General features: G+C 41.6%; 1 long non-coding RNA gene across 1 annotated transcript in view; it reads right to left on the reverse strand.

Annotated features, from left to right (window-relative positions):
* Nucleotides 1–3373: 3373 nt before the first annotated feature.
* The window catches only part of LOC309977758, a 117676-nt gene continuing 100803 nt past the window's right edge, over nt 3374–20246 (reverse strand). Inside the window, exon 2 of the long non-coding RNA XR_014327093.1 lies at nt 3374–3440. This is a non-coding gene — a long non-coding RNA (uncharacterized lncRNA). The remainder of the gene's footprint in view (nt 3441–20246) is intronic.

Genomic DNA, 20246 nt, shown 5'->3' on the forward strand with positions numbered 1-20246 from the left:
TGCTTGCTTTAACATAGCATCTCAAGTTTTAGAATATCTTCCACAGGCAAGATTCCAGATGTGTGAAGCATGTTTATGACCTCAGATTTCATTTTACAACACCTATATCTAGACCTTGGGTAGTAACTTCAATAGAAGTGTTAGATTTTTTTCTCACATAATTTCTTTTGCATATTGTACCTCCCGCAAAGGCTACACTGCTAGTTATAAAGCAACCTGTTCTAGAGGTCTGCTTCATATCGTATGACAATTAGACAGCCCAAGAATAAAGTTCAAACACACTTCAGCTAATGATGAGTTTGAAGGTTTTGTCAGTTGACCCAACATGAACACCAGGAAAACTGACAGCCTGTTAGTGATGCACAGCCCTCTCCTTTGAGCCAGGTTAGGAACAAAAACATTTGCCGTAAGGACCTAATTTATCATTGGAAAGATAGGAGATATGTTATTAATGAATGAATAAATCACTCTCAGGCAAGCAATGACTTTATTTTCTCTCGAGGGTGCTTGGCATAACATTTTTCCTGCAAACAGTACCCTTAGGCCAGCTCACGCGAGCCTGAGAGGAAAGGCTAGAATGCATTTCTCTATGGGCCTCGAGCACCATGCTGTGAGGAGAGCCACAGATGCCCCAATATCCTGCAGTGCAGAGCCTTGTCTATTGGGTGAGGAGTCGGTTTGCCATAGACTGAATGTTTGTGTCCCCCGCAAAATTAACATGTTAAATCCTAACTGCCAATATGTTGGTACTTGGAGGTGGGGCCTACAAGAGGTATAATTAGGTCATGAGGGTGAAGCCCTCATGAATAGGATTAGCACCCTTATAAAAGAGACTACAGAGAGCATCCTTGCTTATTCTACCATATGAGGACACAGCAAGAAGATAGCCACCTGTGAACCAGGAAGGAGGCTTTCATGAGACACAGAATCTGCTGATACCTTGATCTTGGACTTCTAGCATCTAGCACTATAAGAAATAAAATTTCTGTTGGTCACAAGCCACCCATTCTATGGTGTTCTGTTATAGAAGCCCAAATAGAATAAGACACTGTCCATCCTGGTAGGGCATGGCCTGGAGGACAGCTCTCTTCTCCTGGACCTTCAACCTCTTCTAACTGCGAGAAGAACTAGCTAAAATACAGATGACCACACATTGCATTGCACATGGGCTTCCGAGGAAAGGAATGTACCCTCAGCAACTAGGCCACAAATTGCAGAGTGGCAGTGTCCAAAGTCCATTTTGGGGGAACTTTAGATGTTGAGGAGGCTCATCAGAAAACTTCCTATGCCTTTTGGATCCCCCATCTTTGGTTTTCTAAGCACACACAGCAGGAAGGAGTCAGGACGCAGATCATGCTATGAATATGCTGCTAAGGAGTTAGCTTTTGATCCATCGGCTAGGGTCTCCCAAAGTGTACACATCATGAAACACTGGGTCCAGTGTCTTTGAAAAAAAGATTTCTATAATTGCGTAAATGTGAAAATTTTAATAAAATTAAATGGGTTTCTTTTTTGCAAGGGCTCTGAGAGCCTTTAACATGTCCTGTCTACCTTTCTGTCCTTGCCATCATCTACGCAGTGTCTAGTACTGAGAAGGCACTGGAATGGTGTTTATTAATAGAAGATGCAAGCAGGTAGACATATACTTACAATATAATCTTATTATATAGTAATAACATACAATTCTGTTATGGACAATAACAAAATTAAGCACAAGTATGAAGTGATGAGAAGGGAATAGTGCTCATTCTTAGCATAATCTGCCTCCTGACTCCTTATTTGGCCTCATTGTCAGCTGTTCCTAAACACTCTGGACTGCACCAACACCAAACCGCTCGTGGCTCCCTATTTGCTATTCATGCTATTTCACGCCCCCTTACGTTTACACATTCTATTCAGCGTGCCTGGAATCTTCTTCTCTTCCTTGTCTTCCTGCTGAGCTGATTGATCTTAAAATCCAGCTCAAGAATGTCCTGGGGGGGACCTTGAAGATGGCGGAAGAGTAAGACGCAGAGATCACCTTCCTCCCCACAGATACACCAGAAATACATCTACACGTGGAACAACTCCTACAGAACACCTACTGAAGGCTGGCAGAAGACCTCAGACCTCCCAAAAGGCAAGAAACTCCCCACGTACCTGGGTAGGGCAAAAGAAAAAAAGAAAAAACAGAGACAAAAGAATAGGGACGGCACCTGCACCAGTGGGAGGGAGCTGTGAAGGAGGAAAAGTTTCCACACACTAGGAAGACCCTTCGCGGGCGGAGACTGCGGGAGGCGGAGGGGGGAGCTTCGAAGCCGTGGAGGAGTGCACAGCAACGGGTGCGGAGGGCAAAGCGGGGAGATTCCCGCACAGAGGATCGGTGCCGACCGGCACTCACCAGCCCAACAGGCTTGTCTGCTCACCCGCCGGGGCGGGCGGGGCTGGGAGCTGAGGCTCTGAGGCGCGGGTTTAGGTTTCGGACGGAGCGCAGGGAGAGGACTGGGGTTGGCGGCTTGAACATAGCCTGAAGGGGTAGTGCACAACGGCTAGCCGGGAGGGAGTCCGGGGAAAAGTCTGCACCTGCCAAAGAGGCAAGAGACCTTTTCTTCCCTCTTTGTTTCCTGGTGCGGGGGAGAGGGGTTTAAGAGCGCTGCTTAAAGGAACTCCAGAGACGGGCGCGAGCCGCGGCTAAAAGCGCGAACCCCAGAGACGGGCGCGAGCCGCGGCTAAAAGCGTGGACCCCAGAGACGGGCGGGAGACGCTAAGGCTGCTGCTGCCGCCACCAAGGGGCCTGTGTGCGAGCACAGGTCACTCTCCACACCCCTCTTCCGCGGAGCCTGTGCAGCCCGCCACTGCCAGGTTCCCGGGATCCAGGGACAACTTCCCCGGGAGAACACACGGCGGACCTCAGGCTGGTGCAACGTCACGCCGGCCTCTGCCGCCGCAGGCCCGCCCCGCATGCAGTGCCCCTCCCTCCCCGCCGGCCTGAGTGCGCCAGAGCCCCCAAATCAGCGGCTCCTTTAACCCCGTCCTGTCTGAGCAAAAAACAGACGCCCTCCAGCGACCTACACGCAGAGGCAGGGCCAAATCCAAAGCTGAGCCCCTATGAGCTGTGAGAACAAAGAAGAGAAAGGGAAATCTCTCCCAGCAGCCTCAGGAGCAGCGAATTAAAGCTCAACAATGAACTTGATGTACCCTGCATCTGTGGAATACCTGAATAGACAAGGAATGATCCCAAATTGAGGAGGTGGACTTTAGGAGCAAGATCTATGATTTTTTTCCCTTTTCCTCTTTTTGTGAATGTGTATGTGTATGCTTCTGTGTGAGACCTTGTCTGTATAGTCTTGCTTCCACTATTTCTCCTAGGTTTCTATCCGTCCATGGTTTAAAAAAATTTTTTTTCTTAATAATTAATTTTAATAACTTTATTACACTTTACCTTCTTTCTTTCTTTCTTTCTTTTTCTTTCTTTCTTTCTTTCCTTCCTTCCTTCCTTCCTTCCTTCCTTCCTTCCCTCGTTTAGACAACGAATCATCCCAAATTGAGGAGGGGGTCTCTGAGAGCAAGATTTATGATTTTTCCCCCTTTACCTCTCTTTGTGAGGGTATATGTGTATGCTTCTGTGTAAGATTTTGTCTGTATAGCTTTGCTTCCAACATTTGTCCTAAGGTTCTATCCGTCCCTATTTTTATTCCTAAATAAGTATTTTTTAATTCAATAACTTTATTACACTTTATTTTATTTTTACTGTATCTTCTTTCTTTCTGTCTTTTTTCCTTCTTTCCCTCCTTCCTTCCTCCCTCTCTCCCTCCCTCCTTTCTTTCCTTCTCGCCTTCTTTCCTTCTTTGCTTCTTTCTTTCTTTCTTTTTCTTTCTTTCTTTCTTTCTTCCTTCCTTCCTTCCTTCCTTGCTTACTTCCTTCCCTCCTTTCCTTCTTTCTTTCCTCATACTTCTACTAATTCTCTCTACTTTTTCTCCCTTTTATTCTGAGCCGTGTGGATGAAAGGTTCTTGGTGCTCCAGCCAGGAGTCAGGGCTCTCCCTCTGAGGTAGGAGAGCCAACTTCAGGACACTGGTCAACAAGAGACCTCCCAGCTCCACATAATATCAAACGGCGAAAATCTCCCAGACACCTCCATCTTAACACCAGCACCCAGCTTCACTCAACGACCAGCAAGCCACAGTGCTGGACAACCTATGCCAAACAACTAGCAAAACAGGAACACAACCCCACCCATTAGCAGAGAGGCTGCCTAAAATCATAATAAGGCCACAGACACCCCAAAACACACCACCAGACGTGAACCTGCCCACTAGAGAGACAAGATCCAGCCTCATCCAGCACAACACAGGCACTAGTCCCCTCCACCAGGAAGCCTACACAACACACTGAACCAACCTTAGCCACTGGAGACAGACATCAAAAACAGCGGGAACTATGAACCTGCAGCCTGCAAAAAGGAGACCCCAAACACAGTAAGATAAGCAAAATGAGAAGACAGAAAAACACACAGCAGATAAAGGAGCAAGATAAAAATGCACCAGACCTAACAAATGAAGAGGAAATAGGCAGTCTACCTGAAAAAGAATTCAGAATAATGATAGTAAGGATGATCCGAAATCTTGGAAGTAGAATGGACAAAATGCAAGAAACAGTTAACAAGACCTAGATGAAATAAAGATGAAACAAGCAACGATGAACAACACAATAAAGGAAATTAAAAGTACTCTAGATGGGATCAATAGCAGAATAACTGAGGCAGAAGAACGGATAAGTGACATGGAAGATAAAATAGTGGAAATAACTACTGCAGAGCAGAATAAAGAAAAAAGAATGAAAAGAACTGAGGACAGTATCAGAGACCTCTGGGACAACATTAAACGCACCAACATTCGAATTATAGGGGTTCATGAAGAAGAAGAGAAAAAGAAAGGGACTGAGAAAATACTTGAAGAGATTATAGTTGAAAACTTCCCTAATATGGGAAAGGAAATAGTTAATCAAGTCCAGGAAGCACAGAGAGTCCCATACAGGATAAATACAAGGAGAAATACACCAAGACACATATTAATCAAACTGTCAAAAATTAAATACAAAGAAAGCATATTAAAAGCAGCAAGGGAAAACCAACAAATAACACACAAGGGAATCCCCATAAGGTTAACAGCTGATCTCTCAGCAGAAACCCTACAAGCCAGAAGGGAGTGGCAGGACATACTGAAAGTGATGAAGGAGAAAAACCTGCAACCAAGACTACTCTAACCAGCAAGGATCTCATTCAGATTTGATGGAGAAATTAAAACCTTTACAGACAAGCAAAAGCTGAGAGAGTTCAGCACCACCAAACCAGCTTTACAACAAATGCTAAAGGAACTTCTCTAGACAAGAAACACAAGAGAAGGAAAAGACCTATAATAACGAACCCAAAACTATTTAGAAAATGGGAATAGGAACATACATATCGATAATTACCTTAAATGTAAATGGAGTAAATGCTCCCACCAAAAGACACAGATTGGCTGAATGGATACAAAAGAAGACCCTTATATTTGCTGTCTACAAGAGACCCACTTCAGACCTAGAGACACATACAGACTGAAAGTAAGGGGATGGAAAAAGATATTCCATGCAAATGGAAACCAAAAGAAAGCTGGAGTAGCAATTCTCATATCAGACAAAATAGACTTTAAAATAAGGACTATTAAAAGAGACAAAGAAGGACACTACATAATGATCACGGGATCAATCCAAGAAGAAGATATTACAATTGTAAATATTTATATACCCAAGATAGGAGCACCTCAATACATAAGGCAAATACTAAGAGCCATAAAAGGGGAAATCGACAGTAACACATTCATAGTAGGGGACTTTAACACCCCACTTTCACCCATGGACAGATCATCCAAAATGAAAATCAATAAGGAAACACAAGCTTTAAATGATACATTAAACAAGATGGACTTAGTTGATATTTATAGGACACTCCATCCAAAAACAACAGAATACACATTTTTCTCAAGTGCTCATGGAACATTCTCCAGGATAGATCATATCTTGGGTCACAAATCAAGCCTTGGTAAATTTAAGAAAATTGAAATTGTATCAAGTATCTTTTCTGACCACAATGCCATGAGACTAGATATCAATTACAGGAAAAGATCTGTAAAAAATACAAACACATGGAGGCTAAACAATACACTACTTAATAATGAAGTGATCACTGAAGAAATCAAAGAGGAAATCAAAAAATACCTAGAAACAAATGACAATGGAGACACAACGACCCAAAACCTATGGGATGCAGCAAAAGCAGTTTTAAAGGGGAAGTTTATAGCAGTACAAGCCCACCTTAAGAAGCAGGACACATCTCGAATAAACAACCTAACCTTGCACCTCAAGCAATTAGAGAAAGAAGAACAAAAAAAACCCCAAAGCTAGCAGAAGGAAAGAAATCATAAAAATCAGATCAGAAATAAATGAAAAAGAAATGAAGTAAACAACAGCAAAGATCAATAAAACTAAAAGATGGTTCTTTGAGAAGATAAACAAAATAGATAAACCACTAGCCAGACTCATCAAGAAAAAAAGGGAGAAGACTCAAATCAATAGAATAAGAAATGAAAAAGGAGAAGTAACAACTGACACTGCAGAAATAAAAAAGATCATGAGAGATTACTACAAGCAACTCTATGCCAATAAAATGGACAATCTGGAAGAAATGGACAAATTCTTAGAAATGCACAACCTGCCAAGACTGAATCAGGAAGAAATAGAAAATATGAATAGACCAATCACAAGCACTGAAATTGAAACCGTGATTAAAAATCTCCCAAGAAACAAAAGCCCAGGACCAGATGGCTTCACAGGCGAATTCTATCAAACATTTAGATAAGAGCTAACACCTATCCTTCTCAAACTCTTCCAAAATATAGCAGAGGGAAGAACACTCCCAAATTCCTTCTACGAGGCCACCATCACCTTGATACTGAAACCAGACAAGGATGTCACAAAGAAAGAAAACTACAGGCCAATATCACTGATGAACATAGATGCAAAAATCCTCAACAAAATACTAGCAAACAGAATCCAACAGCACATTAAAAGGATCATACACCATGGTCAAGTGGGGTTTATTCCAGGAATGCAAGGATTCTTCAATATACGCAAATCTATCAGTGTGATAAACCATAGTAACAAATTGAAGGAGAAAAACCATATGATCATCTCAATAGATACAGAGAAAGCTTTTGACAAAATTCAACACCCATTTATGATAAAAACCCTGCAGAAAGCAGGCATAGAGGGAACTTTCCGCAACATAATAAAGGCCATATATGACAAGCCCACAGCAAACATCATCCTCAATGGTGAAAAACTGAAAACATTTCCACTAAGATCAGGAACAAGACAAGGTTGCCCACTCTCACCACTCTTATTCAACATAGTTTTGGAAGTTTTAGCCACAGCAATCAGAGAAAAAAAGGAAATAAAAGGAATCCAAATCGGAAAAGAAGAAGTAAAGCTGTCACTGTTCGCAGATGACATGATCCTACACATAGAGAATCCTAAAGATGCTACCAGAAAACTACTAGAGCTAATCAATGAATTTGGTAAGGTAGCAGGATACAAAATAAATGCACAGAAATCTCTGGCATTCCTATATACTAATGATGAAAAATCTGAAATTGAAATCAAGAAAACACTCCCATTTACCATTGCAACAAAAAAATAAAATAAAGTAAAATAAAATAAAAAAACAAAAAAAAATAAAATAAACAAGACCAAAAGACAACCCTCAGAATGGGAGAAAATATTTGCAAATGAAGCAACTGACAAAGGATTAATCTCCAAAATTTACAAGCAGCTCATGCAGCTCAATAACAAAAAACAAACAACCCAATCCAAAAATGGGCAGAAGACCTAAATAGACATTTCTCCAAAGAAGATATACAGACTGCCAACAAACACATGAAAGAATGCTCAACATCATTAATCATTAGAGAAATGCAAATCAAAACTACATCTATCATCTCACACCAGTCAGAATGGCCATCATCAAAAAATCTAGAAACAATAAATGCTGGAGAGGGTGTGGAGAAAAGGGAACACTCTTGCACTGCTGGTGGGAATGTGAATTGGTTCAGCCACTATGGAGAACTGTATGGAGGTTCCTTAAAAAACTACAAATAGAACTACCATATGACCCAGCAATCCCACTACGGGGCATATACCCTGAGGAAACCAAAATTCAAAAAGAGTCAGGTACCAAAATGTTCATTGCGGCTCTATTTACAATAGCCCGGAGATGGAAACAACCTAAGTGCCCATCATCGGATGAATGGATAAAGAAGATGTGGCACATATATACAATGGAATATTACTCAGCCATAAAAGGAAACGAAATTGAGCTATTTGTAATGAGGTGGATAGACCTAGAGTCTGTCATACAGAGTGAAGTAAGTCAGAAAGAAAAAGACAAATACCGTATGCTAACACATATATATGGAATTTAAGGAAAAAAAATGTCATGAAGAACCTAGGGTTAAGACAGGAATAAAGACGCAGACCTACTGGAGAACGGACTTGAGGATATGGGGAGGGGGAAGGGTGAGCTGTGACAGGGCGAGAGAGAGTCATGGACATATACACACTAACAAACGTAGTAAGGTAGATAGCTAGTGGGAAGCAGCCGCATGGCACAGGGATATTGGCTCGGTGCTTTGTGACAGCCTGGAGGGGTGGGATAGGGAGAGTGGGAAGGAGGGAGACGCAAGAGGGAAGACATATGGGAACATATGTATATGTATAACTGATTCACTTTGTTATAAAGCAGAAACTAACACACCATTGTAAAGCAATTATACCCCAATAAAGATGTTAAAAAAAAAAAGAATGTCCTGCTTTGTGAAATCCTAAACACCTCTCCCTGAACCCATCCTACCTTACACAAGACACACACACATACGCACATGCATGCACACACACACACATGCATGCATGTGCACAAAAGCATGCATACACAGGCCACTATTCCCTTCTCCATATCACTTCATATCTTGTGCTTAATTGTTATTGTCTATATGATATTATATTGTAAGTATATGTCTACCTGTTTGTGTCCTCTATTAATAAAGACTACTCCAGTGCTTGCTCAATACTAGATACTGCATAGGTGATGTTCAAGTGGATTCATTCATTTATTCATTCATTTATTAATTTCATCTGTGGGAAAAGCATACAATGAATTCTACCCCTACTGAAGTCCTAACTAATCTACCTCATTCTCCTGTGGGAAGGTAAAGGTTATTTAATTGAGGGGAGATCCAAGGTAACATAAGAAGGGATTTCTGGCCTTTGATCCTATGTTGAAAGACAAAGGCTTCATTAATTTAATTTCAGAAAATGCACGTGCAATTGCAACATTTTGGTGAACTGACCTCCCTTGCTATCCTTGCTGTCAGTTAGCTGCATGAGAAATGATCATTGAAAGGGGTGTCGGGGTGTTCCTGCCTTCCACCATGCAGTACCAATTCAGACTTAGAAAAAAGCAGGAAGTATGTCTCATGATTACCGAGGCCAGTGCTTCTCAAGCTTGAGCCGGCATCAGAATCACCTAGAGGACTTGTTAAAACACAGGTTGCTGGGCCCCACCCTACAATGTCTGATTCAGTAGGTTTTGGGTGGGTCCGAGGATTTGCATTTCTAACAGTTGCCAGGGGATGTTAGGGATACTGGTGCAGGGACCATACTTTGAGAACTACTGATCTGTGGTTCACTGATTGCTTCCCAATGCCAGAACTGTACTAGCAATACAACTGTGCAAGGTACTGGACTGCTGCTCTCAGGAAGATGGCAAAAAAAGACCAGCACTAAATTTGGGGATTCCAAAGACCAGCCTTGGGACAACTGGCAAATCACAGAACCTTAGAACACCTTAGCTTCTTCCACCAAAAAATGTCAATTATAAACCCATCACTGCCTACCCTCACTGGTTTGCTGTGTGAATACAATGGGGGGAAATGACCTACACATGTCTATATCCTAAAAAGTCCTAAAGAATGAGAAATTTGATCAGGAAAGAGAAAACAAACATGCGTGAATGGTACAAAAATTTTTTAGAGTGTGTGAGGCAGTGGCAGGTAGTTCAGAGGAAGAGTTCAGAGATGAACTTCTCCACATTAATCAAAGAAGTCTTAATACATGAACAGGTAGCAATAGAACTTTGATTAAGCTTTGAAGGGTTAGTTTGCTCCTTTTTATTGTTGAGTAGTATCCCACAGTATAAACGTACCATGGAATTTATTTGTTTAACCATTCACTCATTGAATGAGAAAGCATTTTTAAAAGACATGGTAGGTAAGAAAGTCCAAGTGGTGTTCAGAAAACACTGAACATTTTTTAACCTATCCTATTTTGTTCCAAAAATTATTTAAGATAGAGATGAAGAGTAGATCCATTTGGTTAGAGCAAAGGGTTCATCTAGAGCAGGGATGGGCAAACTTGCTCTGTAAAAGACCAGATACTAAATATTTTAGGTTTTGTGGGCCACACAGTCTCCATCACAACCACCATAGATAACATGTAAATGAACAGGCATGGCTCTGTTCCAATAAAACTTTATTTACAAAAACAGGACGAGGACTTAGTTTGCTGACCCCTGATTTAGAGGAATAATGGAAGATAAAGTTGAAAAAGCAGGCTGGGATTGTGGATAGACTTGAATGCCAAGTCAATGAATTTAGACTTTGGTAAACATTCACAAGTCCCCAGAGACTTTTTGAGCAGGTATTTAGTGAAGACAGTTATGTTTTAATCACAATTAAAGTGAAATGTTTCAAAGATTAATCCAGAAGTGATAGATAAAATGAATTCATTGTGCGGGCAACAGAAAATAAATAGAGGAAGGAAATAAGTTAAGTGACTGCTGTAACTGTTCAAGCTAAAAATAAAAAGGGCTTGAACTAGGCTGGTATAATTGGACATAAAAGGAAAGGATTGAAATAAAATAAATTTTAAATACAGAATTGATAGAATTTGGAAACTGACTAGATACCACAGCAAGAGAGATAGAGAAAGCAAAAAATAGCTGAGTTTTATTTTAATATTTATTTTTTTATTATTTATTTTATTTATTTATTTTGGCTGCACCGGATCTTTGTTTAGGCATGCAGGATCTTCGTTGTGGCATGCATGGGGGATCTAGTTCCCCGACAGGGATCGAACCCAGGCCCCCTGCATTGGGAGCACGGAGTCTTACCCACTAGACCACTAGGGAAGTCCCCAAAAATAGCTTAGTTTTAAGCCCAGGCTCTAGAATGAAGCAGATCTGTGCTTGAATTGTTTGTTCTACCATTCACCTGAGCGAGTTATAAAACCTCAGCTTCAGTTTCCTCATCTGTAAAGGGAGTAAGAACAGTATCTTCCTCAGAGTGCAGTTGGACAAACTGAGTGACGTAATGCACATAAAGCCCTTAGGACAGTAACTGGTACTTAGCAACTGTTCATTAAACGGTAATGATCATGACACTGATTATGCCAAAAGATCCCTCTCTAGTCCCCACCCTGTTCAACAGTTTTGCAACCTAATTTTTTCACATTAAATAGCAGGAGCATTGCATGATATCCCATTGTGTGAAGGGTTTAACTAACCCCTCATTGTTTAACTAAGCCCACATTATTGGACAACTTGTTTGTTTCTATTATTTTGCTATTTTTTAAATCATTTAGGATGTTTTCAACTTCAAGTAAAAGAAAAATCCAACTCAAAGTGTTTTGTTTTGTTTTGTGTTTTAAAGTAAAGGACCTTGTTGGTTATCTATTTTAAATAGATCAGTGTGTACATGTCAATCCCAAACTCCCAATCTAACCAACCAACAAGGACCTACTGTAAAACAAATAAATAAATGAAGACATATATTAAAAATATAATCAATCAATAAACAAACAATTAATTAATTAATGAATTAAAATGAAAGGAAAATTTGGGGGAAAGTAATAAGGCTTGATTTCCCCAAATCACATCAGTTCTCTCCTGCTAACTCTCCCACCTCCCTGCCTGGCTGATATTAGCTTTGGAATACAACATTCAGCTTTTTTCATTGCAAAGACTTCAAATTATGGGACTGTATCACAGGCCATAGGCAGAAAGAACTTCACCTGGCAAAGCTGCATTTTCTTCCCTTTCTACCTTCAGATAGGCCTCCTTTCTTATAGAATCTTACTGAAGACAGATAGAATGAGGCCACCTGTGCCAATATCCTGAGTTGTTCTTACCATTCCCCCAGTACCATACCTCCAAAGGCATACAGGCAAGATCCTAAGGTGAGAGGTTAAGAAAAAGTTTCATGGTGATATAACAAGAGTCACCAACTTCTCAACCTTAAATAGGTGGGTCATCACAACCCAGTATACTTCCTCCACTATTTAGTCACTGCCACATTTTAGGTCAATTACTTACAATAGTCTACTCCTGGTACCAAATTATGGATCAGGAAGGGTTGCAAATAAAAACAACAACAAAAAGACAAACAAACAAAAAAACCCTCCACTCAAAATGGCTTAAATGTGCATTATTTCACATAGCAAGAATAACTGAGGTAGGGCAGCTCCTGCATTGGTTAATTTGACCGTCGTATACAGGCTCATTCTCTATATTTCTCATCTTATGACTTGCCTATTTATGTCTTGTGCCCATTTGAACTGTGTTTTTTGTCTTTTTATTTTGATTTTTAAAGCCCTTTATATATTAAGAATTTCAGCTATTTTTTCTATCATTTATGTTAAAAGTATTTTCCCAGTTGGACAGCTCCTTTTCAATATTGTGATGTTTTTTATAAACAAAATTGGTTCTTTTGTTAATATATTAAAATACTTAACAATTTTTTCTTTGGAGTTTTATATTTAGTTTATTTGCTTAGAAAGCCCTTTCCTACCTAAGATTGAATAAATCTATCCTCTCATGTTTTCTTCTAAGGTATTTACAGATTAATAATGTGTATAGACACATTTAAATTAATTCCTGAAATTTATTTTGGTGTAAGTGGGAGATTTTTTTTTTCTTAATGATAGCTAGTTATCCCAAAATGGTTTTTAGAGCACATCTTCTCTCTCCTCTGGATTTGCATGCCACCTGTAGTATACGCTAAGTTACTGTGTAAAATTGATTTGGCGTCGTGAGTTCTCTTCCATTTCATTTATATGTCAGCTTATTCATGGGCCACTGTCACACAGTTTTAGTTATTGTAGCATGATAGTTTGTTTTACTATCAGGCATGGAATTTTCCTACACATTTCTCTTCTTTTTTCAGAAGACTCTTGAATGATCTGACTTTTTTTCTCTCAGATGATCCTGGCATTTGTTTTTGTCAAGATGCCCCCAAACTTCTATTAGAAGTTGGATTGAGAGAGTCATGGACATGTACACACTAACAAACGTAGTAAGGTAGATAGCTAGTGGGAAGCAGCCGCATGGCACAGGGATATTGGCTCGGTGCTTTGTGACAGCCTGGAGGGGTGGGATAGGGAGGGTGGGAGGGAGGGAGACGCAAGAGGGAAGACATATGGGAACATATGTATATGTATAACTGATTCACTTTGTTATAAAGCAGAAACTAACACACCATTGTAAAGCAATTATACCCCAATAAAGATGTTAAAAAAAAAAGAAGTTGGATTGAAATGAAAATAAATGTTGACATTAATTATAGAGAGAACTGGAATTTTCATAATATTGAGCCTTCCCACCCTGAAATGTATTTGTCATTCCATTTATCAAGTTTTCTTTAAGGATTCTCTGGGAAGTTTTAGTTTTCTTCATATGGGATCACATATATTCCTTAATTTCTAGGACTTGGGGGAGAGAAAGTCTCATAGTGTTGTTATTATCTTACGGTTGCTATTATGAATTATATATTTTCTTTTACCTCACTCATAATTGTTATTTTCTAGTTGGGTATATTTTGTATGGCCATCTTAACTGAACACATTTATTAGGACCCTTAATTTTTATTGAAACTCTTAATTTTTCAGTTAATTGTTGTTGGTTCTGCAGATAGGCAATTTTATCCTCTGCAGCTAGTATTTCCAATATTATACCTGTTTTTTTCTCATTTTATTATGTTGACCAAAACTAAATTTCCAGGAAAATGTAATATGTTAATGACAACAACCAACTTGATCTTGCTGTTGACTTTGATGGAAATGTTTCAAATATTAGGATGAACCATATGAAACTGCCCTTCTTCCAGGCCAAAAAAAGGTCACGTGTCAGCAATTTCATATCTTCCAAATCTATTATTTGGCCATGAGGTAAAATATTAGAATTTGATTTTAAACAAAAATCCATTACTTCCTTGGCAGTCCAGTGGTTAAGACTCCATGCTTCCACTACAGGGGGTGCGGGTTCGATCCCTGGTTGGGGAAGTAAGATCCCACATGCCGTGCGGCACAGCCAAAATGTAAAAAAATAAGTAAATAAAAATAAATAGAAATTTATTACTAATTAAACAAATATTTTTTGAGTGCCTACAGTGTGACAGACATAGAGTTAGGCTGCAGATATATAACTCTAATCAAGACAAACACAGTCTCTGCCCTCTTGGGGTTAACATTACTATGGCAAAAAGCAGATAACAGTTCAGCTAACCAAAAAAAAAAAAATTTAACAAACGAATTAAAATAGTGAAAACAGCTCAGAGCAATTAATATGTATAGAAACTGGAGCAAGGGCACAAATCAGACAGGGCAGTCAGAATCTGTCCTTTTAAGGCAGGACACTGAAGCTGAGAGCTGACGGCTGAGACAGAACCAGCCATGTGACCAGATCTGAGTATGTACTTGGTCGGGCAAAGACAAGAGAGGAGCAGGCTCTCAAATGAAACATGGGTCTTCCCTGGTGGTGCAGTGTTTAAGAATCCACCTGCCAATGCAGGGGACACAGCTTCGAGCCCTGGTCTGGGAAGATCCCACATGCCCTGGAGCAACTAAGCCCATGCTGAGCCTGCACTCTAGAGCCCGCGATCCACAACTACTGAGCCCCTGCACCACAACTGCTGAAGCCGGTGCACCTACAGCCCATGCTCCACAACAAGAGAAGCCACCACAGCGAGAAGCCTGTGTATCACAACAAAAAGTAGCTCCCGCTCGCTGCAACTAGAGAAAGCCTGCACGCAGAAACGAATACCCAACACACCAAATATAAAATAAATAAATAAATTAAAAAAATGAAATGTGGCTGATGAGTTCTGCAATCTATCAGGAGCCAGTGTGGCCAGAATGCCACTAAGTGGGTCCCCAAGCTTCAGCTAAGCCTGAGCTGATGGCTGTGTGAAGGAAGAGAGAAGTTTTGAATTGGGATGCAGATTTAAATTAAGATTTGGACTGGGCTTTTAAGACTTGAAAATGAGACCATCTCTTATGGCTTAAAGTGACCAGCAAGCAATGGGATCTGTCCCAAGTCACTGGACAGGGTGCGAGAATGAGCACTGATGGGGCACCTTTGAAGCACCGGTGGGAGAAAAATAAACCATTTCCTGATTGTACCAAACTGTATTCAGTCGTCCTATAAACCAGTTTCACAGGCTGGAGAGGCAAGCTGAGGACAGACCAAGGGAGGTTTTATTTGGATAAATGTTGAACTTCATTTTGGAAACCAAAAGGAAGCAGTAAGGCTTTTTGTGCAAAGATATGATTCTGCAAAGGTTTGATCCTGCAAAGTCAGAGAATGGGGTCACTGGACCCTAAAACAAAAAGGAGGACAGGGATTTGCCTCCCTGTGGCTCTTACTTGTGGCTCAGTCTGCATCATTTGTGCATTCTTCTTTAAAAGCCAGTAGAAAGTGCCAATGAAACAAGATAAATTTTCACAGCTACCCCCAGGCCAGAACGTGACTCGAGAATTGTCCCACTGGTCCACGGTCGTACTTCAGAAAAGACAAACAGGGCTTCCCTGGTGGCGCAGTGGTTGAGAGTCCGCCTGCCGATGCAGGGGACACGGGTTCGTGCCCCAATCCGGGAAGATCCCACATGCTGCGGAGCGGCTGGGCCCGTGAGCCATGGCCGCTGAGCCTGCGCATCCGGAGCCTGTGCTCCGGAATGGCAGAGGCCACAACAGTGAGAGGCCCGCGTACCGCAAAAAAAAAAAAAAAAAAAAAAAGAAAAGGAAAGACAAACAAGTTGTGTCTGATGCTGGCTAAAAGACTGGAAGCAGAGAAAAGCCAGAACTGGGTTCCAGCCAAACCTATAAAGACTAGGCAAGATTCTGGAGGGGAAAGGCCCGGATGACAGTGGGCATTCCAGCAGGTAGTCAAGGCATAAACAAAGCATAGTGTCCAAAAGACTGAGGCTCAGTAGATAGTAGGAGTCCCAGGCAAACATACATACGGTATGCTAGTAGGGGGCAGAGTGTCACAAGGGGCAGGGGACACTTGAAAGACCAGGCTGGAGCAGTTGATACTGTATGAGAGAAGTGGTGGCGAGAGGGCATCAGGTCCCTATCCCCACGAGGCAACTGGGTCCCAGGCTGGACCAAGGCTCCAGATCTTGCAAAAGGCCTATAGGCCCAGACATTTGATTGGAACAGGAGTGTAAGACACAAAAAGAGATCTCCAAGGGGCTGGGGCTGTTTACTCAAGTCCAAAGGGATCTAAGGCCTGAGCAGAGGTCAGTTGGAAGATGGAAAGTCAGTGACTCTGGCCTGGGAGAAGGTAGCAAAGCAGAGGTACAACAGGGACAGGATCTATTTGGCCTCAGAGGACTTTCTTAGTCTGTTGACAGCAGCCATCCAACCTCACCCCTTTCCCCCTCCATGAGAAGGCTCTCCTCTCCCTCACTGCCTTTCCCTGATTATGTGTGGGCATGTTACAACTCTGACTTGAGCTACTGGACATGTAACTTGCTACTTGCATGTAACGATGTAACGGAAGAACCAGGAAATACTGTGAGCATCACACGAGACACTCAGGACCAATGGGCCACTTGTTGCCATAGTAACCACAATCAAAACAACGATTCCAGCTTTCCTAAAGCCGGTGTTTAATGACGATTGTATTACACAGAGAGTAACAGTCCCACAGTGCATCATAAACAGAGTTGCTAGTATCCGACATAATCAATGAGGGAGAAAAATAACCTGTAACTGGACAAAGTACATTTCTCAGGGTGTGTGTGCAGTTCTCACCGAAAATGCAAGGAGGGAATCCCTCTCTGCTCAGCTTGAAGTCATTGCTTTATCCCGGCCTCCTTTTCTTCCCTCTCCACCCCAGTTTTTAGGGAGGGACACCTTCATGAATTCTAAAGAAACATGATAAATTTGCTTTTAAACCCAGATATGCATAACCCTAGCCCTACAGGTAAATCGGACAGAAATATAATGATTGCTATGAAACATTCACATTTGGAGTGGATCTAGTAACTTTCCTTCATGTGTTCAGGGCAAAATACAATCCAGGCTTCTCTCTTTGAAGCAGATTGTTCCCTTCTAAATGCCCGATGAAAATGTGAAACACAACCTTCCCTCTCCTTTCCTAAAGTCCCTTCTCCCCTGGGTGGGGAGTAGAACTTGAGCTCTAGGCCACTGCCGCCACCCACTGGTTGGGTAGCCAGGGAAGCCAAAGCTTCCCTGGCTTTGGGTTTCTTAGTATTTCTAAGGTCACCTGGCAAAATCATAGTCACCCTGGGATGGAGTAAACTGTCACCAATCTCTCTTCTCTGTTTCAAAGCCTGTTCCCCTTTCCTTCTCCATCCAGTTCTCAGAACAAGAGCAGTCTGAACAAGAGAGAAATAAGCAAACAGGAAAGCAGACTTCAGTTTTCTTTTCTACTCTGACTCAACATTTGGGCCAAGGGCCCAAGACCAACTTACTCCAATTCCCACATCTCATTTCAAATTTGCAGGGAGAGACTGATAAGTTGCTGATCAGTCAATTAATTGACCACCCCATGGTCGGGTAGCTACCTCTCAACCAATAAGCTCTGGGTGGGGGTGGGGGTTACCTTGTCCAGTTGTCCAGTCTGTCCCCAGTGGCCATTCCCAAAGACTGGGGGTACAGTAAGGTTCTCAAGAAACCACATTCTTCCTTGGACTCCGACAGAGCTCAGCTTTCAGCTGTCGTTTCTTTCACTCTGTGTGCTATTTTCTTGACTTTAACATTGAAATAGTGTCATACACAGAGTCGTAATTAAGTGCCTCTCTTTCATGGCTTCGCCACTTTCTGGCTGTGTGACCATGGGCAATTACCTAGACTGTCTGAGCTTCTGTTTTTTTCACCTATAAAATGAACCTGCTTCATAGGATTTTCATAAGGATTTTTAAAATGATCATCTATGTAAACTACTTAGCACGAGGCCTAGTACATAGTCAATGCAAAATTAATATTAGCTGTTATTATCACCATCATCACCATCACCAGCAGCAGCAGCAGCAGCAGCAGCAGCAGCAGCAGCAGCAGCAGCAGCGTTTATTCAGGAAGGTCATTTTAAGAGCTTCAAGTTGAGCACCAAATTTATTCCCAGATAAGCTCAGCCTCCCCTGTCCTGTTTATCACACCAAATATAATCAGCTGGTCAAGAACTGAAACACTTGTTTTACTCCCCAGGATCTGAGTCCTCCCATCCAGCACAGCAACCGGAACAAAGTCAGTTCTGAGCAAATTCTACCAGAAACTGGATAGGCCAGAGATGCCAAAGGACATCGTGTGAGATGGGGGAAAAGAGGCAGCTTCTCCAACTTTATGATTCCTAGATGCTGGAGTAGGGTTCCTCAGAATGATGTGAAAGCTAAATAAACCAGCAGAGATGGAATTCTAAAGGTAAATCTGATCCTGTGTCAAGAAGTCTATTTGGGAGGAAAATATTCCCTAAGAGTAGGAGGATATTTCAAGGAGCTAATCAATAAACCCTCAAAAAAGAAGAGACTCCCTATTGGGATTTTGTGGGTTTTGATGACATTGCGAAGCAGTCTGGCTATTGGGCTGCCCACATCCTCAAGACCTTAAAGACCAAGTGATTGAGAAAGAGATACCTGGCCAAGGTTACTTGGCACCTTCCTTTAGTTGCTCCTTATGGAAAGAACTTTGCCTGGAGATGCAATTGAATAACACTTCAAAGGAGTTTACAATCTAAATCAGAGCAGGAACATTGGGGGTGGAATGGGAAGACATGCAGGCAAGGTCACTACCCTGGATCTCAGAGAACTAACTATGCAATATACCAGCTCAAAGACCCTGGGCAAGCAACCCAACCTCTCTGTAATAGGAGAGAACTGGATAAAATCAATGATTATCAAGCATCTCCACCAAGCCCTGCAGTCGCTCTATAAATTCAGAGGCCACTGCAGGTTTTGGAAGAAAGAGATTAAAAGGAGTCCAAGCAAGAGTGAGCCTCTGGGTCCCATCACTACCACCATACTCCTTCACCTAAGCAGATTCTGCCCTTTCGATGTTTCAGATAAGATTTTATCAAGAAAAATCCTTCATTTCTTAAAGCAAGAAAAAGAACTAGGTGATCTCCAAATTTATTTCAGCTCTGACAGTCCATGATTCCATATGGAGGGAATGGAATTACTTCAAGAGGCTAAAAGGGAGGGTTAACACGAGATCATGAAAGGCCTTGCATGCCATGCTAGGGCACTTGTGCTTTACCCAGTAGGGAGCCATGAAAGGGGAACAATATGACCAGGTCACTGTGCTAGCAAAGCACCCTGAAGGACTGGATAAGTGGAGGATGCAGTGGGAGTTGGGGGTAGAGCCCAGAGACCATTTTATTCCAACAATCCAGACAGGAAGTAGTTTATCAGTGTTTTATCAGAGAGATGAAAGACAAGATAAAAATAGATGGGGGAGGGAACAGCATCCTTCATTAGCCAGCAACCTCCATTCTGTTTTGGGGATTTTTGTTTGCTTGCCTTACTTTTGTTTTTGTTTTTTGTTTTTTTTGTCTTCTAATTCCATTCCCATCCTTAAAAAGCAGAATATAATTGACTCTTTCCACTTGGAGCCAATGTTTTTGACTGGTCCCCTTACACCAGATGAACACAATGACACCATGGCAAAGGACATGACATCTATAGCTAATTAATAAAGGCCAGATAACGTCAATGGTTGGCCACCTGTCCTAGCTGGATCCCCACTCCCCCATGACCCAGATGCTCTCAAGCTCCCAGTCATGCAGCTGCACCTCCCTAATTGGCTTTGAAGAGGGATTTTCAGAATGTCTCCATCCTAGCAGCTTCCTGGCCCACCATACCTGTTCCCACCACCAGCTCGGCC

The sequence above is a fragment of the Leucopleurus acutus genome, assembly GCF_964270905.1.
Source record: "Leucopleurus acutus genome assembly, chromosome: X".
NCBI classification, from domain to species: domain Eukaryota; kingdom Metazoa; phylum Chordata; class Mammalia; order Artiodactyla; family Delphinidae; genus Leucopleurus; species Leucopleurus acutus.